Source organism: Natator depressus, chromosome 12 (assembly GCF_965152275.1).
Source record: "Natator depressus isolate rNatDep1 chromosome 12, rNatDep2.hap1, whole genome shotgun sequence".
Classification (NCBI taxonomy): domain Eukaryota; kingdom Metazoa; phylum Chordata; order Testudines; family Cheloniidae; genus Natator; species Natator depressus.
Window position 1 is genome coordinate 15523642 of NC_134245.1, and position 27730 is coordinate 15551371.

Genomic DNA, 27730 nt, shown 5'->3' on the forward strand with positions numbered 1-27730 from the left:
TGTCTGCAGTGATCTTCTTTATGAATAGTAAACTAACACTTATCCTTTTCCCCTTTAATATGCTCTTGGGTGTAGGCACTCAGCACTCCTGAGCATTGCTGGTAATGGGCGAGAGGAGATGGATCACTTGATGATTACCTGTTCTGTTCATTCCTCTCGACACCTGGCATTGGCCACTGTTGGAGGACAGGATATTGGGCTAGATGTACCTTTGATCTGACCCACTATGGCCATTCTTATGAGTGCCGTCCTTTTTTCATTTCCATGGTCAGTTTCTCACTGCTCTTCATCCACCTATACTTTTTAGTTTGGGTTTCACTCCTATTTATAAAAGCTGAAGGGGATGTAAAATGTAGGGCAAATCTTTTCCTAGTTTATTTGATATGGTTTGTTTGTATATAGTCCATGGGTTGTTGGAATGAAAATCTGGCTGGTGTGGCTTCTCTTTGTGGAGATCAGAAACAATTATCAACTGCTGCTCAATTTTTGGTTGGTTTCAGAAGGAAGGACATGGCTGGCGTGAGGTGTATCCAAACCAATTCACCAAGACTGAGTTTTGACCTTGAAAATAATTTTCCTTCACTTTTCCCCATTATTGGCCAGATTTTCAAAAGACCTCAGCAAATTGAGTGCTGAGCACATTTGAAAATCTGGCCCTTATCTAAGTGCCTAAATGGGAGCTGAGCTCTTTTGAATATTTGGTCCCAAATCACTGCATTACATTGTTACATTGTTTCATGGGTGATGGATCTTAGGGAGAACAAAGAATAACTTAAGAGCAAGAATATAACAGGAAACCTTTAAAAGTGGTTCACCCCCAAAATGGATAATTTAAATATGTATGCAGTCATTAGAATACTTCAGATAACCACATCTATTTTAAATACTGTAGTGAAACTCTACTTATTTTTTTTCATAATTAAATTATCCCAACCAAGCCAATAACTGGTTTTTTTTAAAGAATTTTATCAGCTCAGATGAAGATATTCTTCATTATAAGCAAGAAGGTGGAAGCATATTTATATACGCAAATTTCCATGCCAATATCTTATTGAACAAATAACAATTGCATGCCTCTAAGTTGTTAGCTTCATGCATTTAAAGCAATACCAATATTTTGTACAGTTAGTTTGTCCTCTGCTTTTAGATGACACAGGCTCACAAATGGTAAAACTATGGAAAGATGATGTTTCCTCAGTTTTTAGACACTGGGGATTTTCCACTGGATTTTTATGAGCATAATATTTCTCAAGACATAAAAAACTTGACCAAAAAAAAGGCAGGCGGAAAAATGTGAAAAGCTTCTCCTGTGTTCAGGGATATAGATGTACAACCGTTGCAATATTAAATAACACTTCTTTACATGACAAATAAATCAGGATTGTTTCTGCGGGATTGTTATATCATCATTACACTGAAGTTATCAGTAAACTACTCAATGTCATTGATGCCATTGTGTCCAGTTACTGTAGTAAGAATATTAGATTTATGGACCAGATCTTTGACTGCTGTTCTGGTTCTGTTGTGCTGCTTTCGTAGCCAAAAATTCCCTATATGTAGATGTTCTGTATCACCCACTCTTTCTCCCCCTCTTTGTGTAGAGGGCATGCTGGAGAAAAAGAGGGGGCAGAAAGCTGTTCAGTGGAGAGATCTGTATTAGATCATTGCTTCTGGCATAACTGAGCTGTTTGTGAGCTCTGCACAGCTGAGAATTCAGTCCTGTCTTACCGTATTGATAGAAGTCTGCTTAGATTGTTTGCAGGAATAGATGGGAAAGATACTAATAGCTGATGATGTCAGTCTGGATCTGCAAGAGCCCTGATATGACAGTGTTAGATGTCTCCTGAGATAAGAATGCAAATGCAAAAGGATGCAAGTATTGTTTATTTAAGTGCAGCATGGTCAGTTGCACTGGGCTGAGCCCTGGTCTGGCCTGAGACTATCATACTCATCACATTTGTGAGCAAATGCAAATTGGACATGAGATTTCTAAAGGATTACTATTTTATGGCTGAGTTGGAGTTTTTTGGGAGGGGTGAGGAGAAGGTGTTTGTTTTTTGGTTTAGACAAATTACTTAGGAGCTCAGAGAGCTCCTTTCACTTAACTTGAATCAGACTGAAAAGAAAATGTATCATATTTTAATACTGATGCAAACTAATGAGTTGGTTTTCACTTCTGTCATCCACAAACCCCTATGTTTATAATACTACAAGTATATTAATGGATAGTTTTAATGATATGTATATATATTTCTGTCAGGATCCTCTAAATTACCTTTGCTACCACAAGGCACAAAATGATGATGTATTTCAGTGAACAGAACAAGGTAGGTTACACGTCTAAGGCACATAAATTCTTTGTTCTAAAAACATCAAGGCCTTTGATACAGTACAGTGCTTTCCAAGAGACTTGCTAATAAAACTTAAACCAGTGAGAAGGAAAAAGCTTCCTGACACTGCCTACCCTTATCACCTTCCCTCTGCCCACTTGCTGCTCTCCCCGAGGTGGCACAGCTTGAGCCACTTACTGCATGGCTTAATGCAGTCATTTTGAACCCAAGTACCACATGAAATTTTGAGGACAAAATCACCCAAACAGAATGTGTTTGAAAAGTTTCATATTTCAAACAAATTAACTCTGGAAGATTTTTAAGTGCTTTTCTTTTTTGAAAAAGCTACCCTACATGTACTTTCTCCTTGATGCCCATTTCCTCTTCAAATGATTGGCTGGCTTCCTGCTGCTGTTTCCGCCCCAGCACTAATCGGTTGAGCACTCTGTCATTCTCCCAGTGGTTTGCTGCTCTGTTCCCATCCAGAAGCTAATATTCCCAGTAGCAGACTGACAGAGATTTCAGAGCAATAAACTCTTAGAGCATGAACTGCAGACCCTGAAAAAAAGAAGGCAAATGTTTTATCCAGTCATCATAATTACAGCCAAGAAACCTGAAGTAAAAGAATGTTATGGTTACAAAGTCAGCAGTGGAAGTTAGGAAATTCCAGAACTAAAGTTATTGATGCAACCTTAATTCAGCCACCTCAGGGGAAAAAAATAGTATGTGATTTGTCTCACACGTCACCTTAATGGAGCTCCCTTTGCTAGATATTCAGCAGGCTGCTGTGTTTGAGTCCAAATCCACTGCACCTGTGTGCTCTAAGATTCCCTGGGTCTAAGTAGGGTGTAACATTTATCTCTTCCTGTGGCCTCTCTGGCACTTTTCCTGGGCACTGGCACGCTGTCTGTTACTCTTGCAAAGAAATGGGACTTATATGGTCTGGCTACCGTAGGTCCCCAGAACCATTGCTTACCCCTCAGACTTCCCAGTTGCTCTCCCAGAACTTCAATCGTGTGCATGCTCTAGGTTTACTGTTTAACTCTTCAGATGAACGTGACAGTGAAAGCAATAGACTTTGCATAGGATTCTAAAACAAATTATTCTTTACTCACATAGCATATGAGACATGCAGATCTAGATAAAATAATAAACACAGCTATTGATGTTCCTTGCCTCAGTCTCCTCAGAGTTCTGTCAGCACCTGGAGGTTGTGAGGGGACAGAGCCTGCTCAGTACAGATAGAATTTTTGGAGAAATTAGCGGCCAAATCTGGAAAGTCTCTATTGAGCATGTGTGAACTGAGATTCTTCAGAGGCTTATAACTTCACCAAATTTGAGCGGATTTTTACAGGGATGGCAAAAAGGGCATCCCTAATGCCAGGGAAGCCCTCCCCTTCACCCCTCACGCCCAAATTCCAAGTCCCAGCTCCAAAGCACAGAGGGATGTGCTAGAACCTCTCAATCAAATGTTGTAAGTAATTTTTAACATGGGGAAACAACATATTTTCCTTAATTTCCTTGGAAACAGATTAACTGTTTTAGCTGATGAAGCTTAAAAAAGCAACCTGAGGCAGAGGAAGCGTAGAAAATTTCTGCCCAAATGGTTAAAGTATAGCAAAGTACAGAAGCAACTGAAAACAGGGACTTCTAATGGAAGTGTGAAGCAATCTTAAGGCAGTGCTAACAGCTGCACTTATAAATACTTCACAGTTGTATAGTGTATCTGAGAACATCAAACCGCTTAACTGACATTATTTAAGCCTCACAACACATCTGTGAGAGAGGGCCATGCAAAACTTTTGTTAAGACAGCTTACCTGCTTTCCTGTCTTAATAGAAACACTGCCATGTTCAGGTAAAGTTCACAAACCTGAGCATAGTCAAATCAGTTTTGAGTTTATGGCTTTAAGCTTCCCATTTCAATATGAAACCAGGTGAATCTCCGTGCTTTTGACTGAGGTTCACTTTGTGTTTTTGTTTGCTGGGACCTGAAATACAACAAGTGAGAACCTATAGGAACTGCCAAGAAAATAAGTGTACTTTTTAATCGCTGCTTACTTTTCAGTTAACATGCTGCTGCTTTGTTTGGCAAAATTCTGTAATGTACTGTTCAAATTTAGTCACGTTTTAATTTCACTAACTTGGAGTCTGAAAAAATAAACAGCCCTCTCAGATTCCCAAAGGTCAAGGGAGTAGATAGTTCTGAATGAATGTGAAACCAAGTGATTGTGATGTAGTATCATAGGAGTTATTACATCCAAACCTCGTCATCACGTACAAAGTTAATAAGTACATGGTGATATTTCCTGGTGACTACCCTCTATACTCTCTGATACAGTTCTTTGGTGATTACTTAAATGGAAAGGCATCTTTGTTAATGAATGCTACTACTACTAATAAAAAATAATAATGGCATCCAAGCTGCGCTGTATATGAACTTACATTGTGCCAAAAGAACATAAAATAATAATAGATCCTCTACATTCTTTCTCCATCTTCGGGGAATGTGTATGTCTTTTGAACTTATTAGATATTAAAAAGTGGCTGGACTTTTTAAAGGGACTTTAAATATAAAGGGACTTTAAATATACTCACTAATCATCTGAACCAAATTATGGATTCCATCACAACTGAGGCAACATAGTTCACTGACAGAAAAATTAATGAAATTCATGTCAGAATCAAGACAGGTAGAATTAGCTTTCCGTTGGTGGTAAATTGTACTGAATTGCGCAAATGTCACCAGTTGAGCTGTTTTGGGTTTTTTAAGTTATAAAGCGGTAGCAAGATTTTCACTTTCAAAAGGCCAAAATATTTCTCAATAGTTTATATATGTTTTGTGGAGAGTGTTATTTCGGGTCCTTCGGAAAAATGATCATCCTTGCTTGGGCGGAACCAAAGTATTGGAGGTGCTGAATGTTGATTTTAGTACAGCGTGAACCTGAAAATTAAAAAACTATCCGAGGCACCATGGCTGGAATTTTCAAAGCACCAGAGGAGTTGGGTGCTAGCCCAGACTAGGTGTTCTTGCCATCAATTAAAAATACAGGGCTATATCCTGCTCTGTGGTAGGTCAGCATAGCTGCATTCACTGCAGCTGACCATCTCACTGGTTATCTATGCCATGTGATCAGAAAGTCTCCGTTTATTACAGGTATTTAAAACTGGGGAAGAGGGAATAAATTCCAAATTAGAGGGACCTTCATGGTGAATGAACTACTAGCAGCTTCCTTTCTTATATGTTAACTACGCTTCAGCTTGAGAAGAGGTACCCATATAATCTAGTTTCTTCTTTTAATATTTTACAAGTAATGTTACTCACCCACATGAGTGAGGATTGTATTATCCACCCCTAAACCTTGGAGGGAAGGGAGGAGCATGAAATAGATTGGTATTTGTTGGAGAGAGAGTATTGTTTGGGTTTGACTCCATCTTTGGTTGGTTATCTTTTGGTTGTGAAATGAGTGATAATCAATTGGGTTTACTTTCCATGTACATGGTAAAACAAACTAAAGCCTGGGAGAGCTTCTTACTCCTGTGTGTATGAAGTATAAATCTAAATAAACAAAATCACAGAAGAAATAGCAAATAATCAAAGACTTTGATTGTGAACAACTGGATTAAGTTTGCATAGAATTTTCCAAACATCTCAAATAACAAACACATTTGTAATAATAGCCTATTTGCAGATAGAAACACAAACGGGAAAAAGATCTGTATTGGTTGAATTATTTGATACCACCTATCCACTCATATTTAATCATAGTCCAATCTAATGCTTCAGCCCAAGTGGTGGTGGTCAGAGAATGGGGTTCTTCAGCTCTGAAGATCACTTGGGTGTGACTCGTGAGGGGACCATAATTATAATTGCTTGAAAGATTTTTTTTAAAAAAACCTTCTAATCACAAGTGGATATGATGATAAGGTAATGCAATGCTTACACTGAAAAATTATTGACGTGCTTCTGTTCATTGGCGACTGACTCCTGAGCATCATTCACTTCAGACTTTTAATAATTTGCAGTAGCAATGAGGCTTGGGCTACAAAAAGACAAAACACCAACTTTGTATCTATTCCTGCATTCCATGGCCAGGCATGGGAACTTTAATAAAAGGGGAGAGAATAATATACCAACATAATCCAAACCAGAGTCTTGAAATTATCATGAGAGATTAATTGATCTGAGGAGTTTTGCATTCAGTAAAGAAATATCCAAATCAGGATTTTTCAGGAAAGGAGAGGGGAGGAGGAAAAAAAAACCAGATGTTCAAGTGTTCATTACCCAAATCTTTGCGGGAAGTGATTGAATAGAATTACCTACAAAGAGAATGTGGCATTTTAACATTAGAGAATCATGTTACTCATGGCAGGTGACATCTATCTCCTTGACGGAGACTGTATCTCAAAAGTACATTCACAGAGCTGTCTATAAATTCAAATAAACCCTGCAATTTAATTTTCAACGTATCCATATGTTTGAGAATCAAGCCTTCAGCAGTTGAGAACAGTTTGTGTTGATATTACTGTATCCAGTGAATAAGAAAGAAACAATGCAGTGCCGCTGGAGCTATAGCCAGGTTTGGCAGGGGGCTGCAGGAAGAATGGACATGTCCCAGTGTTCTGGGTCTAATTCAAGATCCAGTGAATAGAATTTCCCAGAAGTTCATCCTTTCTTGTTTGGTCAAACGCAACATTTTTCATGGTTTAGAGAAACTATGTCATTACTTAGTTAGAAACACAAAGGATCAAATGTGTCATTGTGTACTATGGAAATGCAGCCAAGAATCCTCCTTTAAAGTAAAATAAAATAAAATAAAATAAAACCTTTCATTCTTCTAGGGAGGAAGAAAAACAGTAAAATGTGCATTCACTTCAAGTCCTGGGTATATATTTTGAGTGTATCTGATTTGTTATATTGTTGTGCAAGAGAGAGCAACACCTGAGACAGCTGCTGCAACAAAAGGAAAAATGCATTATGGTTTGTTTTTTTAAAAAACCCCGACATCTCCAAAATAAGTCTTATTTCTTTGTCCATGGCTGATTGTGTTGCTGCTAATGAAAAATATCGTTATAAAAACTAGATGGGGCTGAGAGAGGAAAATCTTACAAAGCAGCCGCCTGAAATTCTGAACGAACAAGTAAAGGTTTTAACTATGAGGATTCATTTGCTGTTCTGGAATGTGATTGATACTGTAGCTTGACAAACGTGTATCCTCTCTGTGGCCCTAATCCCACAATCTATCTGAATGGTCAGACCCTTGCACCTGTGTGGAATTCCATTAAGTTTATGGGGGTTTCACATGAGTGCAAAGGTGCCAGCCATGCAGTTTGGGGTAATTTTATGCATTCTAACGGTTAGTAGTTGGATGCAGAATTTGGATCTGGGTATCAAACAATTCAAAGTTTGGGGCTTTTTTCATCCAGGATTTTGGTGTGAGTCAATCTCTTTTGGGAACTAGGATGAAATTCTGCTCTTGATCACGCTATCTTAAATAACAAGGATAGAAGTTGTCTCTGCTGTTCATTCTTTAATATCAAGGGTCTGGATGGTGACTCAAACTACAGCCTGTTCAGGGAAGGTAGAAGTAAGAACTCCCCTCCAATCTGGACTAGGGCTACCTAGACCTTCGTTCTGGGAGAACGCTGGAGAATGCAGGGCAGCCTATCCACTCACTCATTCCCTGAGGCATGTGGATGTGGAACAGGCTGTGTATAGGCAGAATTTTGGTTCCACCCGCTGATCAGAGTAACTGAGCCAGAGTTGTGGGTTGTAATTAATTTCTGGCATAGGCCATTGGTAAACAGTATTCCCTAGGAGCAAAGAGGGCTGAATTGTGACTCAGAGGGGTGTGTCTGAGAGACAAGGCCTCTCAGAATTACTCCAGAGTTGAGCCTAGAGTTGCAATCTAGGCCAAAGGAAGTATGACATCTTTTCAGAAAACGATGGCATATACATTGAAGTTTGAAACTAGGGTGTTAACCAAGCTTTTTATCAAGTTAGCATAAGCCACCTTTCCTGTCTCTGTGGAATCAGTGAGCTTCCAAGTATCGTGGGTCACTGCCTTACAAATAAAAGTTCTAAAACATGAAATAACTCATTTCAGAAACTGCATAATTTATCAAACTGTGTGGAATTTTCTCCCCACTGGAAAATTTCAACTTTTTGTAGGAAAAAAAAGAAAAGAAACTAAAAGAAAATATGAACAATGAACATTTTTGACGGAACACTAAGTATGTTTGTTTTTCCAATGAAAATAGAAAATTTTGAGGAAAGCAGACACTTTCTTCTAAAAACTTTGTCTAATCAAAAACTCAATTTTCCACTAAAAAAGGGTTTGATAGAAAAATTTCAACTAGAACTAATAGTTTAGAGCTGCAATGAAAGTAAACTTAACTTTTTGCGTGAATACAGTTTTACAACAGTGTAATAGACTTAGACCCAAATCCACGTCCTTGGAGTTCTCCTGAAATATGTGGGGGTTCTGCTGACCTTCTGATGCCCTCCATAGTGGAACTGAGCATGTACCTCATTCAGTTACGTGTCTGGCATTCTTAGCTGGAGTCATGGTTACCTCCCCCAGACAGCATGGGAAGCAAAACCACTTCAGAAAAGGGTGGTGATTCATTCTGGAAAAGTTACCCTGAGAAAAGACTTCTCTTTCTCTCGTACCAGCACATCCACTGCAAGACTAAAGATCTAAAGGCTCCCTGATAATGGAGTGAGGATAGAAAAGTTAGTAATTACTGCAGGTTACATTCAGTTGGTTTGGAAGGGTTGGATTCTGTGTAAATCTCTCGCCAAGAATGTGACCTTCATATTGGCAAGAAGCTAAATGGGATGCCCAAGAGTCTTCAGGGGCATTTGCTTTTGGGCTGATCCCAACATCTAGAAAGGAGTAGACATTGTGTAAAGCAGTGGAGTACTGTGCTCAGAGAGCTCAAAAAAGAGCAGGCAGGAAAAAGAAAACAAAATGTCAGAAATGGGTAATGATCTGAAAATGAGAGAAGAAAACCAAACTCTTTTCAAACTGTAGACCCGTAAAAGAGAAAATGTTGGGGGAGCAGTAGAAAGAAGGAAATGGTGAGCTTGGCCAGTACAGTCCTTAAGGGCAGAATACCTCTGAGTTTTGTTTTGTTTCCTGTCTCTATACACTGATAGCGAGGCACAATGTCTGCTATACTGGGGATGCACAAGGGAGTATGGGCCAAATTTCCTCTAGGTCCCTAAAGTAAATTGAACTGCCTGGATGTAATTGCAAGGAGAATTTAGCCACAATTTCAATGTGTTTGCGATATTTCATATTTTATACGTTTAAAGGATACCAGAATTATTTGGGGGATTCCTATTCATTGCTGAATCTGAGATATTCCATTTATTTCCGTTTATATAAATAATTGGACTAAGATAAATGTTGCAAAATTGTATGAAGTGGAATGTGCTTATTCTCTTTTTGTGCTGCCAGCAATTTTTGCCCCTTGCATTTTGTCACCTGCATTTAAACATTTTTGCTCCATTTGCCACACTAGTTCACAGCTCTTAATCTTTGAAGGTCCAAAATGTGGGATGCAACGTGGGACAAATATCCACCCAAGGAACACAACCAAAAAATTATTCCTACAGGAAACTTAATATCCAGTGGGATTCGCCCCTTTAGCATATTTACCTCTTTCTATAACTTTACTTTCACAATTGGTTATTTCTGATTTAAGTAATTCTCAACAATAAAAACGAGGTGGGACACCAAATTTGTATGAAACATTGGGAATTTGGGGTCTAAAATGAGGAATGTTTGAGTGAAATGCTCTAGTTTGAATCTAAAGAGGAGCTCTTCAAAATAGAGGGAAGCTAAATGAGTATCCCTTGTAGTAACAACCTCCTATTACCATTGATTGTTTAGCATGGAGAACAGGTCTGTTCTTGAGGTTCAACGTGGTTAGCTCTTTTCATCAGAGGCAGCCGTGGGCTGTTTAAACTGAGGACTCTACATGGGAAAAGTGTAGCCACCTACTGTCATTTCATTGTTGATTCCATGATACACAAAGGTGCCAATGCTATTTTCCAGTGCGTAGTGCCATACTAAGCTATTTCCATTCTGCAAACTTTTCTGAGCTGACAGAGATTAAAAGTCCTTATGTATGATAACTTTTATCCACAAAATATGGATCTAATAAGGATGGGTGGGGACCACATATTTCACACACTCTCTCTGTCTCTCTCTCCAAACAGAAGAGCATTAGTACTATAGAATATTTTCCAAGCGTAGTTCTTAATTTAACATTTAAGCTGGGATTTCACTGTGTAGATCCAATCAATGCATTTTCTGTGTTATAAATCAGGACCCTAAATACGGACAGTGGGGCATATGTTGAAGAGTAAATGTGAAGATAAATACTAGCATGTTATCCTACTTTTATCAGCACCAGTAGTTATTGTTAAGTCTTGGGATCAGAACCTGAACTGGTGTAGTTTTGCGTAGCTCCATTTAAATGAATGAAACAATACTGATCTACACCAGTTTGGAGACCTGGCCCTTGAATTTGAAGTTTAAATATAAATTCATTTGCCCACTTCTTATCTGGTGTCAGGTAAAAGGTTTCCCTTGTGAAATAGTTGCAGAATGCATTTTCTCCTTGCACACATCTGCCACAATAACTTGCTAGGACACTTTAAAAACAAAAAACAACCCACTCTTGGATTATCTCTGAAGAATGTAGTAAATTTTGGCCACAGAAAACATTTCCTTTGATCTCAAGTTATATTTTAATCAAATGCAACTTCTGACTTTCTCCAATTTTCACCAGCCAGAATCACAATGATACATGGGAATTCTGTGAGATTTTTTTGTTTTGTTTTCAAAACCAGCTTGTAATTGAAAAACGAGGGAGCAAATGTTAAAAAAATAAATATGCAGTTGTGTTACTTTGAAAATTTATTGCACAGCTGGGGGCATTTAAAGAACTTAATTAACAAGCTCCAGACTTAACATGCTCTCTCTTTAAGGAAAAAAAATCACGGTTAAGGTTTGTCCAATTAAATTTTAGGAGAGTTTGTTGATAAAAAAGGGGGGGGGGGCTCTGATTGTGAGCTTACATTTAGAAAGAGAAGGTCCAGAATAATGAAAACTTGCAAGCTGATTAATTCAATGGAAAGCTGTTCTGTGCATAGTTTCCACAAACTCATAAGCACTTGAGCATTTTTAGCCCAAATTTAATTATAGCCTTTGATAATCAGGCTTCGCTCAAAAGAAATCCCCTTCTTCCCATAATACTTGATGATGTAATGCTCTATTATAACTCTGAGCTCTTCCCGCACCCTCCCCAAAAACAAGCCGTCTTCATGTCAATGGAAAAAAAGGTGACCTCTTCTCCTAGAGTTTTACATTTCGCGATCCGCAAGCTGATATAGATCATCTAGGGGGTATTATTTGCTACTGGCTGAAAACAGCTAATAAAAGCCCAGTTCAAAGCTGTCTGTTTCATACTGGGGGGTGGAGGGGATGTTATTCTGACATCATTGCTCTGAATGAGCAGCCTGCGGTTCATACAGTATACGCTCCCCTGGAATGACAAATTTTCTGCCTTTTTCTGGGGGGATGTTCAGGCAAAGGGGGAAAAATGCATAAGGGAAGCAAAGAAAATTCATTTGTATAAGCTTGCCCCCCTACTGTGGAATTTTCAATTATATATATCTAATTATGGCTGTCAGTTGATGAATTGAGAAAAGACATTTTTTGTCCCCCCTCCTTTTTTTTGTCTCTTCGTCATCTCTTCTGTTAGAATGATTATAGCACACTTACACAACTAATTGCCTTACTGCTTATTAGTGATACAATTATGCAGGCCAGGCGCCTTGTGTGAACAACCATCTGCAGAGGGAAAAAAAAGTGACACTATTCAAAACTATCCATAATTTAACCAATGTTATTCCAATGCACTGAGCTCAAACAATTGTTGGGCCTTCATATTTCATACCCAGCCTGGCAAAAAGAGGGTTGAGGTTTTTTCTTTCTTTTCTTTATTTTTTCCTCTCTCTCTCTCTCTCTCTCTCTGTTTCTCTGTGCACTGATTCACCTCTTTAGACCCACTGTGAATTGGAAAGAAAGGAGGAGAAAAAGAGTGCTTCAAATGTCAACAGAAAGGGAGGAAGTGAAGCATGGCTAATGCCCATTCCTCCTGCGGGTAATTTTTCTTCAATTTTTATACTAATAGGCATTTTTTATGCTTTACAAATAGTTGAGAAAGTGCAGATGTTCCAGCCACAGAAATCTGTGTGTTTTTCTCAGCTTATAAATGGTTTTAAAGCATCTGATGGACAATACAGAGCTGTGTGGACTGTTTCCAGTTAATGTCACTGGTTCTTAAGATAATATGAAGTGAGTGTGTCTCTAAATCTTGGCTTCTGTAATACTGTAGTACATAGCAGAAACCAAACAGGTGAAAACTCAGAAGATCGAAGGAGGTGTTGCTTTGACTTGCACAAGCCCAGCTGATTAATTAAAGTCAAAATGTAAAAGACGTTGCTTTTAAGTAACCAACTTCAAGGCAATATTTAGAGTGGCTACTAAGGGGGAAATAGCCTTATTTTGTCATTTATCTAGGCTTTCCAACTGCATTTTCTTGTGTATGGCTCCAGTATGTCATTGCACTGTCACTGCATATTGGGAATAACTAGGCTCACAGGAAGGGAGAGAACAGCTATGTGACCCAGTGTGCAACAATTCTTTGCAATCAGCTTGGCATTTTAAGAAACTTCCAAAGTAGAGTCAGGCCAGAGCTGCGAAATTTGCATCCAGTATCTAAGTTCTCTCTGAAGTTCACAGATGTTCCAATATAGAAGGCCTCGTCCTGATCTCACACAGGGATAGAATTCCATTGACTTCAATAGTTACTCCACGGTGTAAGAGAGAGTGAGTCGGGATCAGGTTTTTGGTTCAGCCTGTTACAGAGGCAGGTGCCAGCTGCAAATTTCAGATTCGGTCTCAATTCCAAACCCCTCCAAAATGTTGGAGTTCATCTAGGTGCAACCACTGGAAGGCTTGAAGGGGACATACCACTATCTTACCATTTACTATGCGGGGAATGTCCCCCCTCAAAGCAGGCACAGGATTAATGTATACTCACACCTGTTCTCATTCCCTCTTCCACAATTATTGTAGGTAGCCATATAACTGAGTTTTCTGATCCAGGGTTTTGGTTATGATGCCAGCCTGATAGATATATTTACAAGCATGTCATTTGTCTGTTAGATTTTTGATGCAGGCATCAAAGTGAGTGTGTGTCTGTTATAATAAGACCAACTGATAGGAAAGAACTTTTTTCATCTTGAAATAGGATTCCTGCAGTTTTTCTCATGTAATCTCTACGGGGATTAATCTAGTCTCTGAGATTTATAATGCACCATCACATGACTTCCTGGAGAGAAAATTCTGATTTAGAAGTGGGAAGTCCAAGACCCTTAAAAATGACATGCTTCTAATGTGCGCTTGTCTGAGTTTTATTAGGACAGAGTTATGGGATCTGACTCACAATAATCACAGCCTGAAATGTTGATCTGCTTCTGTCTGCAGTGGCTAGGAGAAGGAGGATCTTTCCTCTCTGTTCACTACATAGAAAAGCTATATTTTTCCAACATAAAAATATGAGAATTTTAGCCTCATAAGTCAGTATGGCACATCCATTTGCCCCTTTGGATGAGATGTCACACTTTTTCAAGTATATAAGCAGTATCTTCGAGGTCTGTAGTTTTCTGTTCTCTGTGGCTGAGTTTATCCACTGCTGCTATTATCCGCCATGTGACTTCCTCCACATATAGTGCGTGTGGCTAGAACTTCTTGTCACAAAGTTTTCAGTGCTCTGAGTCCAATCATGCAATCCATCTGCACAACCACTTCCCATTGAAGTCAATGGGAATTCAGCTTGATTGTAAGGGCTGGTGTCGTCTTAATGGTTTTCCTGTGTATCTCTCCAGTAGAACCTGTGTGCCCTGAATGCCCATAACCTCTATGTGTGTCTTTCCCCACTACTCAGGTAGCCACTAAACTAATTTTGCATCATTCTGGACTTAAGCCCTTGTCTCAGAGGAGTAATGGTGGCCAGGGTAAACCCACAAAATGCCTTGTGTTTCTGGCTGTTGAAACCCAATGTTGCCACCTTAAAAAAAACTTGCTAGCCCTTTTAAGAAGCTTTACATGTTTACCTCATCGCAGGGGTGTGAGTTTGTAACTGTCATTGTTCTTGATCTCTCCCCAGATGTACTACAATTGCAGTGTTGCCAACTTTTGCAACTTTATTGCAAGTCCGGTGATATTTGATGTTTTTTCTTAAAGTTCCAGCTCACAAAGTCATGTTTGGTGAAAATATCAGCTTTCATCTTACGTAAAAGTAAGTTTCTAGCTGTTGTGCTTATGGAGACATCCTTAAATACATGACCCAACTGTACCCTAAAGGATCACAACTCAAAAGGCAAATTAAACTTTTTGTTTTAAGATTTCGTGATTTTACGTCAATTTTGTGGGTCCTGACTTATGATTTTTGAATGGTTGAGTTGGTAGTGCTGCATTTGACAGTACACTGTCGTGCATGTGAGAGCACATAAGAGTATGTCCTGTAAGTTTGTTGTATTTATTGTCATGGAACTCTGGGTTGAGCTTCAAAAATATTATCATGATTACAGATATTTGCATGATGAGTTTCAGTCAGTACTGCTGATCTAAGGAAACATCCAGTGGGTTAAATAAAAAATGACATCTACAGTAGATGGCAAATGTTGGAGTGATCTATTATTGTAGGTGGAGCTGATAGCACTTTCTATTATTAAGGTTGCCTGACACTTCCCATTATATGACCCTGTTTTCAGTTGTTTATAAACTTTATCACATTTTAAGTATTTGGGTTGAAATTTTCCATGTAGGGAGTCTGCCTAAGGCTGAAATTTTTTTTGAGAATGTCAATATCATGTCACATGATGATATTTCAGGGTTGCCTGTAAAAATTTAATTTGATGCCGTCTTTAATTACATGATCACATACTATTTTTCCACAGGACTCCTCCCTCCTTCACTGCATAAGAGGGCCTGCTCTGGGGATGAATCAGGGTTATGGAGCGAACTGTTGTCTGTAGACCCTGCTGCATTTGCTGCTGAGATTACATTACAACTGGCTGGATGGAATCAAATTGGTCATTGATACAAGAACATAGTTGCAAATAAGGCCGTTGAGTAGCCGGCAGCCTTCTTCTGCGGTGCATGTGGAATGAGATTCTTTGGATCTGCTGACATCACACTGCAGAACCTCCTCTTCATTGGAAGTCTTTATGTTCAATTACTGTATTAACTGCTTTAGTCTTCCTGGGGTGCCTGTGACACTGGGACATTAGGTGGTTCTGTTTTCCACACCCCTTGCGCCACTGCCTATGTGCTGGGTATTTTTCTTTCTGCTTTTTGTATTGCATTCCACAGTATATACATTGGACCATGTTGCCTATATTCTCAGTCACTCTGTCTCTGTCCTGCTTCCTGGGTTTCTTGATCTTGCGCCTGCCTGCGTGCTTGTGCTTTCACTATTACTTTAGTGGTTGTTATTGTTTGATCCTTTCCCTGGACAGTTCAGGTGCCCTTGGTATTTGGAGGCATTTCTATAGGGTTAGGCCAGTTTAATCAGTAATCAGTAATTTCTCCTGAAACCTGAAATCACGTGTTCCACAAATAATCCTAATTTAATTTTTAATGTCCCCAAAGTTACACATGGATGCCAGAGTTCTCAGCTCTGTAACATAGGTATCTGCACCATCCTCAGCTTCTGGGATTTGGGTCTCTATAGTCTCATTCTGTCTAAGTCACAGTGTTCATTAAACACTCATATAGCTGTTCCAGTGTATTGGTCATTATTCCCAGCAACAGTATCTCACTCACTTCTCATCTTCTGCCCCCCTTCCCCCAAATGAGATAGAAAATAAGGGAAAGCTTTTTTACTTACCCTTTATCTCTCATGGGCAGGTCTGTGAACAGAGTCAATTCTTGTTTCCACTATTCCATGCTTGTGCAAGGTTTTTTGACTGGAAAGCCATCATTCCCAGGGGTCTGAGTTTCCTCCATGATGCCTGTTGCTCTGTTTTTAGTTGCTGCTTTGTTTGCTTGTTGATCACACTCTCTTCTTTGCCGTGGGCCTCACTAGCCTGATCACTGCCACCGTATTTCATGTTCATAGTACACATGTTGTGTCATAATATAAGAGAACTCCATGCTTGTAAAACTAAACTGGTTCTTTAAGAGAACTATTTACGGAGATGCCGAAACTGCTGCTAGCATTCAAGTCCTGTGCACACAGATTGACTTTCATGCTAATCAGTCTCTGATTTCGCCCTGTTTAATTAATTTGTTGTTGTAATTTAGTAATACAGAAAGCCCCATAAAATGCTAAGTGTTACTGTTTTGCCTTCAGAAAGGAAATATAACTAATTATTTAGAGGTAGCTTACAGTGTGTCAAATTGAACCAAGTTTAAGGAGAAGTTGTCGCCATTCCATGTTCAAATCTACTTAAAATGAAGCAAAATGAGAAAGCCACAAGTTTAGCCTGTATGAGACTGTTAGTGTTCACAAGATTTTATAAATATGATCCTGAGAAAAAAATTGAATGCATACTTAGGTTTTCTGTGAGTGAACTTGTGGATTTTTCTGCATTTGCTTGGACAAGGAGTTTTGCTGGGTTTTGGGTGGTTGTGTGGGGCAGAGGAGTGGGGGTGTCATTGAAATGGGTATTTTTCCACAGGGAAGCTGTCTTTCATTTTTGCAGAATTTAAGACAAAAATATGAGGCAAACCCAATAAACAGTTCTTTGATTTCGTTGGAGGTGAGAATTTTTTGAGAGCCCTTATGCAAAGATGTTCTGGGGTGTGCTCCCCACAAGCAGTGTCAGTGTGAGCTGGAGAACATATGATACAGCACAGAAAGTGCCTGGAGCAAGGCCAGCCTTATAACAATCAAGAACACAGCTCCAGGCTGCTAGAAGGAAGAACGAGGCCATTAGTTGCCTTTTCTTCAGCATTGCCCTTGGAGTACAGAAATGGGTAGCCAATGACAAGTGTTTTCCTCTCTCTTGGGAGAAGAGATTAGGATGGGTAATAAATGACGTCTCTTTGGGTTTTAGAGCAGAGCACCCAAAAGGTTGCTTTCTTTGCTATTGTTCAAGGGAACACATCATCTGAATTACGTTCAGCTGGATCACATATTTCCGTATCTATCAACTTCTGTTACATATCACTTTATATTAACATGTATCAATCTCTATTACAAAATTAGTTACTAATGTTATTAAGAGGCTTGATCTAGTGCTAGTATATTAGGGCTAAATCCCTGCAATGGAATTATGCTAAGGAACTAGAAGGACTTGCACTAAGGTCATATCTATAGTACAAATTTGGATTGGCACACGTTACATTGGTGTAGAGCCACCAAAGTTTGTGTGTCACTTGAGCGTGTGCATACTTGGCTGCTTGAGTCAGTGCTGCACAACCTCACCAGGAGTGCTTGTGATGATGCAAAGGGCAGTGAACCATGGGTAGGTATCCCAGTGTGCTATTCACTGCTATCTGGAGCAGTGACTTTTGGGAATTATTCAGTGTGTTGTGAGGTAAAAATGAATTGCACAGGGATCTGGAGGAGATAAGGATCAAGTTCCCAGCAAGCAACTTTCTCCATCTTCTAATGCCATCCATATCCTATAATTTTCACACCTTTTTTTTTTAAAATCTGACAAACCAACATGATACTTTTTGGTGTCTGCCATCTCTGACAGATGCATGGAGCCCACAGAGCTCTGAGTTATTCTTATGAACATTGCAAATACAAGATGCACAATTCCCCTGTATTTGCAGACTCTCAGGAAGCACCGCAACAACAGGGGAGAGGAGGATTTCTTCAGGGATAGTTTGCTGAGGGACATAGCAAAAAAAACAATTCAAGTGGTTGATGGGCTTCCTGGAGCAGCTGCAGATGGTGGAGCATTGCTGCTGGGCCTCAGGAATGAGCACTGGCTGGTGGGATCACTTTGGAAAGCAGATATGGGACAATGAGCAGTGGCTGGAGAACGTTAAGATGCAAAAGGCCACATTCTTAGATGTGTGTGCTGAGCTTACCACAGCCCTCCAGCACAGGGACACCAGCCTGAGATCACTGACAGTGGAAGATCCTCACTGACAGTGGAGGAGTGAGTGGCGATCACACTCTGGAAGCTTGCAACACCAAATTGCTACCGGTCAGTGGTAAATCATTTCGGAGTTGGAAAATCCACAATGGGGGCCTTTGCCATGCAAGTGTGTAGGGCCATCAGTCATCTCCTGTTACGCAGGACTGTAACTCTTGGCAATGTGCACAGCATTGCAGCAATGGGGTTCCTGAACTGTGACGGGACTATAGATGGCACTCACCAACCTATTTTGGCATCAGAGTTTGTCACCAGACAGGGCTACCATTCTAGCTATTCAAGAATTGGTGGATCACAGGGACTCTTCACTGATATCAGTGTGGGCTGATCAGGGAAGGTGCATGACCCTCACATCTTTAAGAACACAAGACCTATTCAGAAAGCTGCAAGCAGGGATATTCTTTCCTGACCGGTAGATTACCGTTGTTGATATTGAAATGCCAATAATGGTTCTTGAGAACCCAGCCTATCCCTTGCTCCCCTGGGTCATGAAGCTGTAGTTGATCACATAGACGGCAGCAAGGAAAGGTGCAAAATGACAGCTGAATGTGTTTTTGATAGATTGAAGGGACATGGGCGGTGTTTAGTCATTAGATTGGATCTCAGTGAGAAAAATATCTCAGCTGTTTGTTTGCTTCTGCATAATATCTGTGAGACAAAGAGGGGAAAAGCCGTAGCTAGGGTGGAGAGCAGAGGTGAAGCAGCTGTCTGCTAACTTTGAACAGCCAGACACAAGACCCATAACAAAAACTCAGATGCAGTGGCTGAGAGGGAGGCTTTGAAAAAGCACTTCAGCAATCAGCCGCAGTAGTGTTCTGTGCAGGACGGTTCTCTGAGCCTGGAGCTTTGGATGCTGTTAGGAATTGTGTAGTGCTTGCTGTACATTTGTAACTATGGGCATATATGCTTCATTGAACATTTATACTGTACATTTATAAATATGAGACTGTGTTTTACTGAAGGTATGAATTATGTGGTGCTTGCTGTACATTTATTAATATGACAGCGAGTTTTCATGAATCAGTTAGATTTGTACTGCAATACAGCCAAATCGCCGCCCCACTGACAGACCTAACCAAAAAGAAACAGCCAAATGCCGTTCAGTGGGCCGAAGAGTGTCAGAAGGCCTTTAACCAGCTTAAAGCAACACTCATGTCTGACCCTGTGCTAAGGGCCCCAGACTTTGACAAACCATTCCTAGTAACCACAGATGCATCTGAGCATGCTGTGGGAGCAGTTTTAATGCAGGAAGGACCAGATCAAGAATTTCACCCTGTAGTGTTTCTCAGCAAGAAGCTGTCTGAGAGGGAAAGCAACTGGTCAGTCAGTGAAAAAGAATGTTATGCCATTGTCTACGCTCTGGAAAAGCTACGCCCATACATTTGGGCACAGCGTTTCCACCTGCAAACCAACTATGCTGCGCTACAGTGGCTTCATACCGCCACGGGAAATAACAAAACTTATTTGGTGGAGTTTAGCTCTCCAAGATTTTGATTTCGACATCCAACACATCTCAGGAGCTTCTAACAAAGTGGCTGATGCACTGTCCCGTGAAAGTTTCCCAGAATCAACTGGTTATAATTGTCCTTGAGATGTGGAAAATATTGTTAGTCTTTATACACTTGGTAGCATATTTAGAGATGCATGTGTCTTATTAACTCTGTTTTCTCCTAGAGCTCCAGGAAGAAATCACAGCCACTGTTTCACCCTATCTGTGATTTGGGGGGCATGTCATAAATATAAAGGGAAGGGTAACTACCTTTCTGATTACAGAACTATAAAATCCCTCCTGGCCAGAGGCAAAACCCTTTCACCTGTAAAGGGTTAAGAAGCTAAGATAACCTCGCTGGCACATGACCAAAATGACCAATGAGGAGACAAGATACTTTCAAAGCTGGAGGCGGGAGGAATAAAGGGTCTGTCTGTCTGTGTGATGCTTTTGCTGGGAACAGATCAGGAATGCTCTTCATAACGCCTCAGAACTTCTGGTAAGTTATTAAGTAGTCTAGCTAGAAATGCGTTAGATTTCCTTTTGTTAAATGGCTGGTAAAATAGGTTGTGCTGAATGGAATGTATATTCTTGTTTTTGTGTCTTTTTGTAACTTAACATTTTGCCTAGAAGGATTCTCTATGTTTTGAATCTGATTACTCTGTAAGGTATTTACCATCCTGACTTTACAGGGGTGATTCTTTTACTTTTTCTTTAATTAAAATTCTTCTTTTAAGAACCTGATTGCTTTTTCATTATTCTTAAGATCCAAGGGTTTGGGTGTGTGTTCACCTATGCAAATTGGTGAGGATTTTTATCAAGCCTTCCCCAGGAAAGGGGGTGTAGGGCTTGGGGGGATATTTTTGGGGGGAAGACGTCTCCAAGTGGGCTCTTTTCCTGTTCTTTGTTTAATATGCTTGGTGGTGGCAGCATAGGGCTCAAGGACAAGGCAAAGTTTGTACCTTGAGGCAGTTTTTAACCTAAGCTGGTAAGAATAAGCTTAGGGGGTCTTTCATGCAGGTCCCCACATCTGTACCCTAGAGTTCAGAGTGGGGAAGGAACCTTGACACGGAGTTTTCATGAATCAGTTAGATCTGTGGTGTTTGCTGTACATTTACATTTGAGTACTGCTCTGCATTATGCAGTATGTATTGTGAACTTTTATACTCCAAAAATTTACTGGGTGGCAAGAATAGTGCAGAGAATCAACATACATAAAATAGGAAAAGCCGTACAAACTTTTAACATCTATTAATGGAATGGAACTTTAAAATTGGAAAGGCAGCAAACGTTTCTGTCTAGTTCAGTGTATGAATGTAATCTGTTGTGACTACATACACCGAACGCGGTTCTCATAGGTCCATGTATGTGTAGCTGTGGTTTTCCTTCTTGTTCCCCAGTGTGGAGTGGTAGGGGTAATAATACAGCGCATGGTGCCTCATGGCATATTGAGAAGTATGGGAACCTGCTACCATGGAGTTCTCCAAGGACTGGAAAGGGTAGATAGTATGGGATTTTTGGACCTGTAGGTCAACCAGGTTCTGCAGTATTTGACTTTGCTGCCTGGGAGGACCCATTATGGCCTCTCCCTTTTCCTCATGGGACTCCTGGGTGTTTCATAGAATCATAGGACTGGAAGGGACCTCGAGAGGTCATCTAGTCCAGGCCCCTGCACTCATGGCAGGACTAAGTATTATCTAGACCATCCCTGATAGTTGATTGTCTAACCTCCTTTTAAAAACCTCCAGTGATGGAGATTCCACAACCTCCCTAGGCAATTTATTCCAGTGCTTAACCACCCTGACAGTTAGGAAGTTTTTCCTAATGTCCAACCTAAACCACCCTTCCTGCAATTTAAGCCCATTGCTTCTTGTCCTTCTGTCTGCTCTTTCCTTCACCACGTGATCTGCCATATCAGTCCTCCAGGCCTTATGTTCGTGGTCCAGGGCAGCACTGGTTGCAGGATCTCGCTGAACATGTCTTCCCTAGTCCTCTTCTTTCTCCTCTCATCTGAGTCAGGCATTCTTTGAAAAGAATCTTTGAAAACTCATGGCGATCGGAGGAAGTCCTGGACTACTGGAAAAAGGCTAATGTAGTGCCCATCTTTAAAAAAGGGAAGGAGGAGGATCCTGGGACCTTCAGGGCAGTCAGCCTCACCTCAGTCCCTGGAAAAAATCATGGAGCAGGTCCTCAAGGTATCAATTCTGAAGCACTTAGAGTAGAGGAAAGTGATCAGGAACAATCAGCATGGATTCATCAAGGGCAAGTCATGCCTGACTAATCTAATTGCCTTCTATGACGAAATAACTGGCTCTGTGGATGAGGGGAAAGCAGTGGATGTGTTGTTCCTTGACTTTAGCAAAGCTTTTGACACGGTCTCCCACAGTATTCTTGCCTGTAAGTTAAAGAAGTATGGGCTGGATGAATGGATGATAAGGTGGATAGAAAGCTGGCTAGATTGTCGGGCTCAACGGGTAGTGATCAATGGCTCCATGTCTAGTTGGCAGCCGGTATCAAGTGGAGTACACCAAGGGTCAGTGGGCCGGTTTTGTTCAATATCTTTATTAATGATCTGGAGGATGGTATGGATTGCACCCTTAGCAAGTTTGCAGATGAAACTAAACTGGGAGGAGAGGCAGATACGCTGGAGGGTAGGGATAGGATACAGAGGGCCCTAGACAAATTAGAGGATTGGGCCAAAAGAAATCTGATGAGGTTCAACAAGGACAAGTGCAGAGTCCTGCACTTAGGACGGAAGAATCCCATGCACCGCTACAGACTAGGGACCGAATGGCTAGGCAGCAGTTCTGCAGAACAGGACCTAGGGGTTACAGTGGACGAGAAGCTGGATATGAGTCAACAGTGTGCCCTTATTGCCAAGAAGGCCAATGGCATTTTGGGATGTATAAGTAGATCGAGGGACGTGATCGTTCCCCTCTATTTGACATTGGTGAGGCCTCAGCTGAAGTACTGTGTCCAGTTTTGGGCCCCACACTACAAGAAGGATGTGGAAAAATTGGAAAACGTCCAGTGGAGGGCAACAAAAATGATTAGGGGACTGGAACACATGACTTACGAGGAGAGGCTGAGGGAACTGGGATTGTTTAGTCTACAGAAGAGAAGAATGAGGGGGGATTTGATAGCTGCTTTCAACTACCTGAAAGGGGGTTCCAAAGAGGATGGATCTAGACTGTTCTCAGTGGTAGCTGATGACAGCACAAGGAGTAATGGTCTCAAGTTGCAGTGGGGAAGGTTTCGGTTGGATATTAGGAAAAACTTTTTCACTTGGAGGGTGGTGAAACAGTGGAATGCGTTACCTAGGGAGGTGGTGGAATCTCCTTCCTTAGAAGTTTTTAAGGTCAGGCTTGAAAAAGCCCTGGCTGGGATGATTCAGTTGGGGATTGGTCCTGCTTTGAGCAGGGGGTTGGACTAGATGACCTCCTGAGGTCCCTTCCAACCCTGATATTCTATGATTCTATGATTCTGAATGCGAGTGTGGGGGAGCTGGGGAGAAATGTCAAAATAAAATCTCAGTCCCTATTCCAGGGTAAACATATAGGGCACTGGCACTGAATATTGGCACTGTTTTCCCAGGAATGGTGATTTTAGCTGATGTCTCACCCTTGAGAGTAACAGAGTCAGAGAAAGCACAGCAGCTGCTGGTGTCCTGACGCTGCCCGGGTCCATATGCTGCTAGCCTTCAGGAAAAGATTGCAGAGAATCTCCATGAAAAATTTCATAATGATCTCTCAGGAGGATACAAGGGACATCCCAATGCACATAAATAAACTGCACCGCACCCTCCCCACCACCCCGGCCTAGCCCAAAAGGGGAATGAAAAGCGAATACCAATTCTACCTCTGTTTGTTGTACTGCTACCTCGTCTCATACAAGTAAAACAATGACAAGTCAATGCCTGTCTTTTGTTAACTTGGGGATGAGATGGGTGCCATCTTTAAATTTGAACTTTGTAAGAAAAAATGCATGCACACACTTGCTTGAATTCCCTTCCCTTTCACTGGGCTCATCTATGCTTGACTGGTAGGGCTGGCTAGACTGCATAGGTGCTGGAACTAGAGGTGCTGGGGGTGCTGCAGTACCCCCTACCTTGAAGTGATTTCCATCATATACAGGATTTACAGTTTGGTTCATTTGCTTTCAGCACCCTCACTATACAAATTATTCCAGTACCCCTACAAAAGGGTCCTGGCTTGTGGCACAGCTGGTCACCCTGCTGCATCTCCCCTCTCTCTCTTCCTGCACCACCACCTCCTCCCTGTTCATGGCAGTGGTCTCTGTCTTGGGCTCCAGCGAGGTATCCAGGGTGGTTTTCAAGGTGCTGGTTGGATCTCCACCAAGTGTGGTGTGTAGTTTGTAAAGCTGTCAGATCTGTGGCTCAGCATCAGATCGATTGGTGCCCTCCCTGGCAGGGCTGGATTTACACCGTATGCACCCCTAGGCACAGCGTCTTCCGTATCCCCTCCCCAGCCTACAGCTGACCTTCGTGTTGCACACAGTTTTAGAGAGGTAAGGTGCCCCTAGAACACTGGTGCCCCTAGGCATGTGCCTACTGTGCCTAATTGGAAATCTGGCCTTATGACATGGTGCCACAGCTCCTTCGCTTTTACATGGCACTGCTGCTGATCCCAGTTGTACCCGTTTGCCTGCATGCCCTGTGCAATCATTTTGTAGCTGTCTATGTTTCTATGGCTGGACTGCAGCTGTGCTTGCGCGGCTTCTTCTCCACATGGGCCCAGGAGATTCAATATCTTCTGTCTGTTTCAGGCAGGTGCATGTCTAGTGCATGGAGCTGGCATGGTTGGTTGGGCAGTTGCACACAATAAGGAAAAGCAGCTAGGTATGCTGTACAAGTGGATGATTAAGAAAGGGTATTTCAAAAATGCCTGGGGAGCTTTAGAAGGTGGAGTGGCTTCCGGTGTCTGTGACCTCTGGGTTGTGAAGTTTATAATTGTGACCAGAGCAGGATAGCTGACTGTTTGTGGTCAACACCATGTGCGGCGCAGCACATAGGCTGGGGAAGGTTGTGCCTCCCCAGACAGGCCGCCGTGGCCCCGCCCATGCTCCTCCCCGAAGCCCCTTCCTGCTTTCCCTTGGCCCCAGCCCAGGCAGAATGCTCCTCTTCAGTGTTGCCGGGGCAGGACTAGGGCAGCCAGGACTTGGGGTGGTTGGAGTGCCCAGCACTGAGGATCCCCGTGTGCTGGGGCTGCACCACCCGGGGCTCAGGGTGGGGAGGAGCTGGGGCTGCTTGGGGAGGCTGGGGGGATTGGGGCACTGAGGGGGGGTGCGTGCCACCCACCCTACGCTTGGGGGCCATGTGCCACTGGCCTGCCCGCCTAGCATTTGGGGAGGTGCTGGTGGCTTGGAGGGGGGCAGGTCCGCGGGGGGAGAAGAGTCAGGGGCTAGCCTCCCCCAGCCAGAAGTTCACTCGCTTCCGATGGTCAACACGGGTCATGCAGGGTCTACACTTGCACTGCGAAGACATCAGTAGGCTGACCATGGTGCATACGTTGGCCAGGGACAAATGTGAATAAAAACACATGCACAAAAAGTAAGACCTGGTGACTTACATTGACCTAACTTTGTGGTGTAGGGCATGCCAAAAGTTGAATTTAGCCTATCATTTTGTTTTCCGCCTATAATTTTTTTCCTGACAGCTGCAACAATAAACTGAAGAAACACAAATCATTGGGAGAGCAATGAAATAAGATCATCATTAAGAACATCAATTTTGGCCTAATAACTAGGGATTTGTGAAACAATTTTTCAAAAAATATTAAAACGTCCCTACTCCAGATGAGGTCATGATCTACAAGTACTTATTCCTTGTATGGGAAAAATATTTCTGATGGTAGATGACTCTTTAATTAGCATAAAAAGGCAAAAGAAGATCATGTGGTTGGAAGCTGAAGCTAGATAAATTCAGACTAGTAATGTGTACATTTTTAACAGTGAGAATAATTAACCATTTGAACTGCTTACCTGGGGACATGGTGAATTTGTCATCACTTGGTTAAATTGGATAATCATCATTGTCCCTTCTGGCCTTAAAATCTATTCATTTTTTTGGATCGGGAAAAAAACTTGTATGACAAAAAGTCCCATCGTAGTCCTGGGTGTGGATATATAGAACTAGTACTTGTGTACTCCCTTAAGCAGTCCATTTGTGTGCCAGTCTCTGAGGTGGCAGCCTGTAAACCAAATAATCCAAAATTAATTTTCATGGCCCTGTAATAAATCCCTCAAAGCATTTATAATGGAAAGTCTTCAAGAACTATAACACTAGCATTGCTAAAATATGCTACTATAATTAATTCTGGTTAGTCCGACATAATAATTTGGTTTCTTTTCCTTTATTTTATTTCCCCTTCGTGTTTTTCACTTTAACTTAGGACAGACCCAGTCCTGGGTCTATCTTGATCACACCAAGACAGAAAAAAGATACAGTGGCAAGTGAAATAGCTTGCTTTGCTTGAGACATTACTTACCCTGTCATTATTTTACACAACCAAATACAGTGCTGGCCGTAATCTGCTGCCTTTCAAGTAGGAATAAAATACATTACTTATGCAGCGAATGTTTTAATGTAACAAAGAGAAGGAATAAAAATGCCTTACAACAGTTTTATTAAAAACAAATTCCCACAGTAAATACATATACACTCTGGTACCATGGTGAAACAACCAAAGACATCACTGTTAAGTGCTATGGGAAGTACTTATAAATTACTTGAAATAAAAAACATTGTTGCCTGGACATCAGGGTTGAAATGCTGCAGTTTGTAATAAATTAACACAGAACTTCACTTCCCCTCCTCTAACAAAGCAGCCATTTGTCTGAATAACCCACATTCAGCTGTGAGTTATATTTTCACAACTGCAACTGCATTCATTTGCAAATCATTCTGCAGTTTTAATGCTCAAGTTTTAAATACCTTAAGAACTAATAAATAAAGCAAAGTAGAGCAAACAGTTGGCTTGTAGCCTAAAAACTGGCCTAATTTCTGGGGGTTTTCTTTTTTCCTTTTTCCCTTTCAAAATAATTTTGCACATGTCTAAAGTTTCTTCAAACTATGTTTTGTATTTAGCCTAAATGCTCCTTTACAGGCTTCCAGTTCAGACAGAACATTCCATATTTCTATTAACTATGAAGATTTTGATCATTTGGATTTTGTATATATTTATAAGGCTTTTTGTTCCTAAGTATTTGAGTTAGTTAGAATAATTATCTGAGTTTCTTTGAGGTTTTTCTGTTGTAATTAACTTTTATCTATTAGGCTTAGTGAGAGAGTTTTTTTCATTTTTTAAATTGCTCCTAAACTTTATCTACAAAAAATCTCAAAAGTAAATGTCCTGTCATTTTACTAGAATTATTTTGAATATAAAACAAACAGTCTGGAAGAGACTAACACAACCTGTTGGGTAAAAGGAAATGCAATACTTTTCAGGTTTTTAAATAAACAATTAACATTAATTTAATGGAAGTATTTACTTACTAAATTTGAGGTTTCAGCATTATTCTTCTCGCAAAACTGAAGTCTGATTTGTATATATGGAGTGTTAGGCTTTGTTCCACTTATTCACGTTGTTTTAAATAAAACTACTGTGGACACGTTTGAAATGGCTGGTCAGGTTTCCAGTCATTTTCAGAACATGAAACCTAGAGAGGAAAGCTTCCCAGAGATTTCAAA

At 41.0% G+C, this 27730-nt stretch overlaps 1 long non-coding RNA gene across 2 annotated transcripts; it reads right to left on the minus strand.

Moving 5' to 3' along the window:
- Positions 1–1138: 1138 nt before the first annotated feature.
- On the minus strand, positions 1139–27730 carry LOC141996526 (uncharacterized). Of its 2 annotated transcripts, XR_012641555.1 has the most exons (5): positions 27536–27730; positions 26023–26231; positions 6274–6372; positions 4150–4320; positions 1139–2888 (listed from the first exon to the last, which is right to left on the minus strand). It is a non-coding gene; the product is annotated as an uncharacterized LOC141996526 (long non-coding RNA). The 2 variants fall into 2 exon arrangements; XR_012641556.1 differs by lacking the exons at positions 26023–26231; positions 27536–27730 and adding an exon at positions 16307–18069.